Here is a 7,344-nt window from a genome sequence, read left to right as displayed (position 1 = left end):
AGCACTTTGACCTGTTTACATCATCCGCCTTCTCCCTCAGCATGGCAGAGTGGATCTTATAATCCTGGGATAGCTTTGATATTTCTCCCCTCCCACTGGTCTAAGAAACTATACCCATTTCGCTGTAAGAACTTCCCACTCCTTCAACGTTCATTGAACTTCAACCTTCAATTTCCTTATTGCGTAGTTTAAATATTGTTCTGATGCCACAGGAGAAACGCCCTGCTATCTCTGCTGTATTGCCAGATACCCTTTGTCTCCTATCACACTGTGTCTGGATCTAATAGACTGTCAGTTCTGATTATCAAGGGAACAAATGCACAGTTCCCTGAAGGCATGTCAGGCCATGTGTCCTGATGTGTACACATATCTTTGGTGCTAGGTGCTGTGTCTTAGGAGGAAAAGGAACAGTCCTTTTTATCAGAAAGGATATACTTTAACAAAAATAAACACACAGGGAAATCCTTGATGCTCTTTAGTTGGGGAAAATGTTGGCTTTGAAACAATCTGAAACTCTGGTTTGGGGAACTTATTCACAAAGTCTGAGTCCAACCAACCATCTAGCCTCATCTCTTTCAAAACCAGATATTATTTATTGGCTCAGCCCATTGCTCCTCTGTCCTTTGTCATCTTTGATTCTCTGTTCCTGCCTTCCCGATTTGGTGGACACTCCCTTTTCAGCTACAGGGAGCCTTCCAGGATCGTCTGGCTGGGCCTCCGGGACACTGCATTCTTACATGCACACATAGGAAGGAGTTAGTGTTTGGGGAAATAAATCAAGCGAGTTAATCCATTACTCGCTTGTTAGCCTGATCCTAATTGTGTCACACACCTATTATGTATGTATGTTTATAAACCCTTCTCGTCAGAGAAGAAATGTCAAAGTAACCCCTTCCCTGTAACACAAATAATAGTTTTAAGAAATTAGTACGGATTCATCAAGCACTGTGCCTATTATTTGGTTTGAGTGACTTCTCTGAGCTCACATCCTTAATAGCATCACTAGGTTCTGGAAAAAACAGGTCATAAGTTAATAAAGCCATTACTACAAACACAGGTTTTATTTGTAACACAGAGTCCCTTTCTTGGCCAATGATTGAAACTACCAAGGAAACTGGGGATTAGAAGAACCCAGATTGACCCCCAGAGTTTCTGATGAATAATGAAGAAAAACCCAAAGGTCCTGATGAGGATGTAGATTTGCTTTTCCCTATCCCCAGCCAGTGGCTTGAAGCAGGATCATCTGAGGTATAGAAAAGTTCCTGGGCCGTTTTTAGGCGGCTTGTATTTCCTAAGACTGGTGTGGGGTTCAGGCATTTGTACTTACTGTAAGACTTGTGGCTGACTTGCCCTACTTGGGGGAATTCAAGAACCACCCAAAGCTTTTACAAAAAAAGTTTTGAAAGAAAGTCTTAGGGAGCGAAGAGTCAGCATTTTTATAAATGAGACAAAAGCCAATGACAGCATTGTGCAGAATTGCCATTCTTTAGCATTTGTCAGCAAATTCCACTACCATTTCAGTACAAACATTCTGTTGTTTTTGTAAATCAATATGCCACATCTGAATCTAACAGACTGTTCCATTGTAACTGCAGAACAACAAAATACCTAGTTACTTAGGAAGTTTAAAAAATACAGAGTCAGGTGTTTGGCCTTACAGTTAAGCTGCCGCTTGAAGCACCTGCATCCCACATCAGCACATCTGAATTTGAACCCTGACTCCACCCCCAAGCCACCTTCAGAGGCAGCCCATGATGGCTCAGGTGGCAGGGTTTCTACCAGCCGGGAAAGATCTGGATTGTCTTTCTGACTGCTGGGTTTGACCTGGTCATTGTGGGACTGAAGCTAACATATGGAATCATTATCTTATGTTTCTCTCTGCCTTGTAAATCAAATGAAGATGTTGAAGAAAGAAGTTCCATGGGGCCAGTGCACTGGCTCAGCAGGCTAATCCTTTACCTGTAAGTGCCAGCAACCCATAGAGGGGCTGCTCCATTTTCCATCCAGCTTTCTGCAGAGTAGTACGGCCCAAGTCCTTGGAATCCTGCACCCACATGGGAAACCTGGAAGTGGCTCTTGGCTTCCATTCAGCTCCAACTGTTGTGGCCACTGGGGAGTGAACGAACAGGTGAAGATCTTCATCTCTCCTTCTCTCTATAAATCTGCATTCCAACAAAAAATAAATAAAAACGTCTAGCACATTAAAAAATACTTTATTAACAACTCTAGCAGAATGACAGAAACCAAATTGTAGAATGTAAATTGTATCATTTTATGTGGAACTAGAAATCTGCCACTCACCAGCTGTAAGGTTAGGAGCAAAATCATTTAACTTCTCTCAGTTTCCACATCTGTGAAGTATCTAACTGGGAGGTGGGTGGTGGGTTGTAAGTATTAAGTGATTAAATGAATGTTAAATATGCTGTACCTAGTAAGAATTCAATAGCTATTTCCTTAAAAATTATCTAAAAAGTATAGTGTCTCCCATCTACTCCCTACAATCCAGAGGTCCATTTGGGAGAGATCTGTTTAAGACTACTAAAGATAGAAGTTATCTCTTCCACTTGCCAACCCTTTTAACTTTTCCAAATGTTGTATACAATTGAAATAAAGTATAGTATTAATATACTTTTCTCTGTTTTTCTAGTCATGAATTTAAAAAACAAAGTATTGAACAATTATGGAGTCCTTAACTCCAAACTCCTTGCTAAATCTATTTCGAACTGCTGTCATTTCCTTCAACTTGAAACTATTGACTTTTTAAATTATTATTTTAGTGGCATGGGTCTGCTGGTGATGAATTCCAAAGGGTATTTTCCTTGGATAAAGAATTCCAAAATTAAAGTTTTTTTTTTCTTTAACATTATAGATACCATATTGCCTCTTGGTTTCCATTGCTTCCTGAATGAGGACAGTGATTAATCATATCATTGTTCCCTTGAATGTAATGAACCTTTCTCCTCTGGCTGCTTTATTTGGTTATCAGCAATTTTTTTTAAAGATTTATTTATTTTTATTGCAAAGTCAGATATATATATGTAGAGAGAGGAGGAAAGACAGAAACATATTCCATCTGATGATTCACTCCCTAAGTGACCGCAACAGCTGGAGCTGAGCCAATCTGAAGCCAGGAGCTCTTCTGGGTCTCCGATGCTGATACAGGGTCCCAAGGTTTTGGGCCATCTTCAGCTGCTTTCCCAGGCCACAAATGGGGAGTTGGAAGGGAAGCAGGGCCACCAGGATTAGAACCGGCGCCCATATGGTTTCCTGGCACATTCAAAATGAGGACTTCAGCCACTAGACCATGGCACTGGGCCCTGTTGTCAGCCATCTGACTGTGATGAATAAGTTAAGTTTTTTGGTTGGCAGTGTTTCAGTACTAATATGGCTTGGGTTTTATTTAGTCACTTCTAGAGTCTGTGGATTTGTAGTTTACATTGTATTTAGAACTTTTTGGTCATTATATCTTTAAGGATTTTTAATGTTCCCATTTAACAACTTTTTGTCTGAAATTCCAAATATGCATATGTTACCTGTTGACGCTATCGCACAGGTGCCTGGGGCTGTGTTTAATATTTCATTCCTTTTTCTCCCCATGCTGACCTGTCTTCAAGTTAGTGTTTTTCTCATGGTAATGTTCAGTTTGCTGTTAAGACAATACAGTAAAATTCTATTTTATTTGTTGTACTCTCTGGTTTCATTTTTATTTCATTTTAAAGGGTCCAGGATGTAACTCTCTTCCCTGTCTGACTCCACTGCCTGGACACACTCCACTAGTTTCCTAACCAGTTGTGGAGAACAATGTGAAGAAACTGAGAAGTCATTCCATCCTGTGAAGCTTAGCTTCTCTTTTCTGTCCCCTGACAACACCTTTCCTGATAAGGCTGACTTGGATTTCCCAGGAAAATGTAAGCAGCACGGCTTAAGTTCTAACAGCTGTATCCCTAGAGAAGGAACCCTGTTCCCTACCCCTGACCCTCAATCTTAAGTCCCCCAGGTCTCTGAAAGCCCTTCCTGATGGACTACTTGGGTGATATGACATTGATCCTGGCTACTGGATTAGGAGCTGCCTAAAATACACAAGGTAGCCTTCAGTCCCACTTATCCCCCCGATGGAGCTAGGGCAACAGGTGCCCCAAGACCTGTCACTGTAAGTTCACCCACAGGTCTTCCAAACCAGCAATTCTCATTAGAGGTCATTGTCAATGAAAAGGGAAGACTAAGGGTAGGGAGACACTACAGCTGATAACGTCACCAATTCCTCCTGCTTCACCTCAGTATTTCAGTTTTAGAGACAATGCTTCTGAAATTGATGAGAAACTTGCATGCAAGCGTGTTAGAAAATACCGTGAGTCTTGTTGATGTGTAATGAAGTAATATGACACTTAGGATCCTTCAGAACAGAACCTGGGTTGGGATTTGGGGTGCAAGATATCTACAGCAGTTATGCACCTAGGAAAGGAAGTAGATGCAAGCCAGATTGTTAGAAGAAGCAATCAGTTGACAGAATAAATAAATGCTCGGATGTCCCCATGAGAAACTCAGGCATTGAGTGAATGTGGCTGAACCGGGATACCCCACCTCACTGATTCAACTGAGTAAGGTCTGCATGGTGAGGGCATGATTTTAGGCATAGCAACTCTGCCACTGAAGGAGCCAGCATGGAGGGCTGTCGGCTGATGGCACTCCCTGCACTTGTGCAGCAAAGCCTTCCTCAAAATGTGCATGTCACACAAACACAAGTAAACAGAAAGAAAAAAAAACACTTGCTATGGAGGTGCAACTCTTTTTAGTTCTTGTTTTTCATGATATAATCCCATAGGCTCAGGGATTTCTCCTTCCATCTTCCAGCCCTCAGTTTTCCCTTAGGTTATTACAGTGACATAGTACTTAAACAACAGTCAGAAGTACATCATTCTAAGTGTATCATGACATTGTAGGTATAGGCTTTTGTCAGAGTATATTTAACAGCTTCATCAGGAGTCCATCTTTTACTATTTGCAACAAAATAGTTTTGACTAGAGACCATTATGCTCAGTGAAATAACACAATCCTGAAAGGACAAATAGCATATATTCTCTCTGATACAAGCCAACCTTCATGTAAAATACAGGATCGATGAATATATAGGTAAGCATACATGTATATGTAATCATCTAGGAGAACTTTATAGTGGAGACTAGCATACTGAGAAGTGATGACACATTGCAGTAAGCATCTCTACTCCTGAATAAGAAATGCAACTTTAAGACAAATCCTTTCCCTCACTTTCCCAATCTGATGACCACGCCTAAGCCCCACACATCTAGAAGTACTGAAGCCAATGGGATTCATCTTGAATTGCTAGGGGGTGATGAGAACTAGGCAAGCATGGACTTCCCCAGGCTGAGGCCATGCTGGTTCCTCCAACAGGCAGCCAATGCATCCATCCCTGTACCCTGTACCCATCTGTCAGTGCCTCTCCATGTGTAACCACAGCTTCCCTGTGTCAAGCTCCTGATTGAGTAATAGAGTTGTGACTAATGTCTTTTCTGTCCTCAGGGAATTCATTAAGAGGGGCTGACATCATCAAGCACAGCAGCCTTCATTGTGACTCATGGAAATGACTGGACCCAGAGCAAGAGGACCTCAGCTGGTCACTTGTTCCCATTGCTTCTGGGTGCAGAAGCCCATGTCAAACAAGGGGAGGCATTGAAAGGTCAGCTTGGGGATTTGGAGGGGTGCTTACCCAGGAGGCCATGAGCAGGACTGGGCAGGTGATAAGTGTCAAAGGAAGAGGGCAAGAAGTTGGAGTGAGTACACAAAAGCTAAACCTGGGAATCCCAAAGGAGCTGGGCTTCAGGATGTGGCTGAGCTTAGAAATGCTGAAGTGGCATGGAGTGATGGGCACTAATGGTGTTGGGAGGACAGGAGGGAGATTCACACAGGAGAGAGGATCCATTTCTTCCTGTCTGTAAATACTCTTGCTCAGATGGGCTTATTCCATGGTCCTGTTGACCTCTTCCCTGATACAGGCTACTCCAGGAGGAGGCTGAGTTAAGAGGTTTACCACGGGACTTGCCCAGTGGGATGTGTAAACCAGGAAGGTCACAGTGAGTGAGAAGAGAGTAAATCTGAGATGGCACTTGCCAGCAGTCTCCCACCTGTGGCCCTCAGTGGAGGGCTTCAACTATTAAGTTGGAGAAAGCATTGGTCTGTCACTGACAGGACACCCTGGATATTGCTTTAGAGTGACAGCCTTCATTTCTGAGGCCTCTATAGTGTTGCGAGATTAAGGCAGATACTAAAAAGGCCTACCATTTCTGCCATTCACCCTGGAAGTGCCATTTCCCTGCCAGCTTCAAGGGCTCCAACAGTTGTCTTAGAGTACAGTTTCTTCAGCAAAACCTTTAAAGCCTTCTTTCATCTGACTCTCTGACTTCTCTCCCTCCCTACCTTGCATTTTGTATGCAAACAATACAAGATGATGCCTTTGCAATTTTGCTCATGCTTTAACCTCCTTCCCTAATCCCTATTTATCAAAGCTCCATTCAGATGTCCTTCGAAGACATGTTTGTCTGATTTACATCCCCATTTTGTGTGGTCCCAACTGTGATAGCTTTTATCACCAATGTAGTAACTTAAGCAAAAGAGAGTTTTGGCTGAGCCCAGCCTGGAAAGCAACCTTGGTGGTCCTGGACTCCTTTTTCTGGTAGCATGCACTCATGTGAACCAGGTCATCTTAAAGAGATTATTCAAACTGGGATTTGAAGAGAGAGAGTGAAGGATGGGAGATACAAAGACACTGAGAGTATTTATTGTCTGCTAAAGCCTTGAAATATTGCTGAGCCCTGCCAGAGCTGAGGCACATACGCTGTAAGTCTTAGAGTAACATCATTTTAGGGTCCTCAGGTGATAAAGTAAATGTGAGGGCTGGCCATCATCTCCTCAAGACAGAATCTGTTGTCCTCACCCTGATGACTTCAGGCTAGAGGGTTTGGACAGTTGCATCCTTGGAACCCACCTCCACCACATGTGGTTGCATAGGTTGTGACTGGTGCATGACCACTGGACAAGGAGTTGGGAATGGAGACCAAGGCCACCCAAAGCCAGGAGGAGCTTCCTCAAGTAGGTAGAACTTAATGATCTGATGTCAGTCCCGCTAAGGTAAGTCCCAGCCATACCTCTCAGGAACTGGTGGTACTCTTGAGAAGGCAGCAGGTAATGGCCCACATGTTTGGGTACCTGCCATTCATGTGGGGTGGGTGCTCCTGACTCCTAGTTTCAGCCTGGCCCAGCCCTGACCATTGTTACCGTTTGAGGAGTGAACCAGTGGATGGAAGATCTGTCATTCTCTCTTCTTGT

This window comes from Ochotona curzoniae, unplaced genomic scaffold (assembly GCF_017591425.1).
Source record: "Ochotona curzoniae isolate NIBS_2020 unplaced genomic scaffold, NIBS_Ocur_1.0 contig_517, whole genome shotgun sequence".
Taxonomy (NCBI): domain Eukaryota; kingdom Metazoa; phylum Chordata; class Mammalia; order Lagomorpha; family Ochotonidae; genus Ochotona; species Ochotona curzoniae.
The sequence above is the reverse complement of the archived record's forward strand: the minus strand, read 5'-3'. Positions refer to the sequence as shown.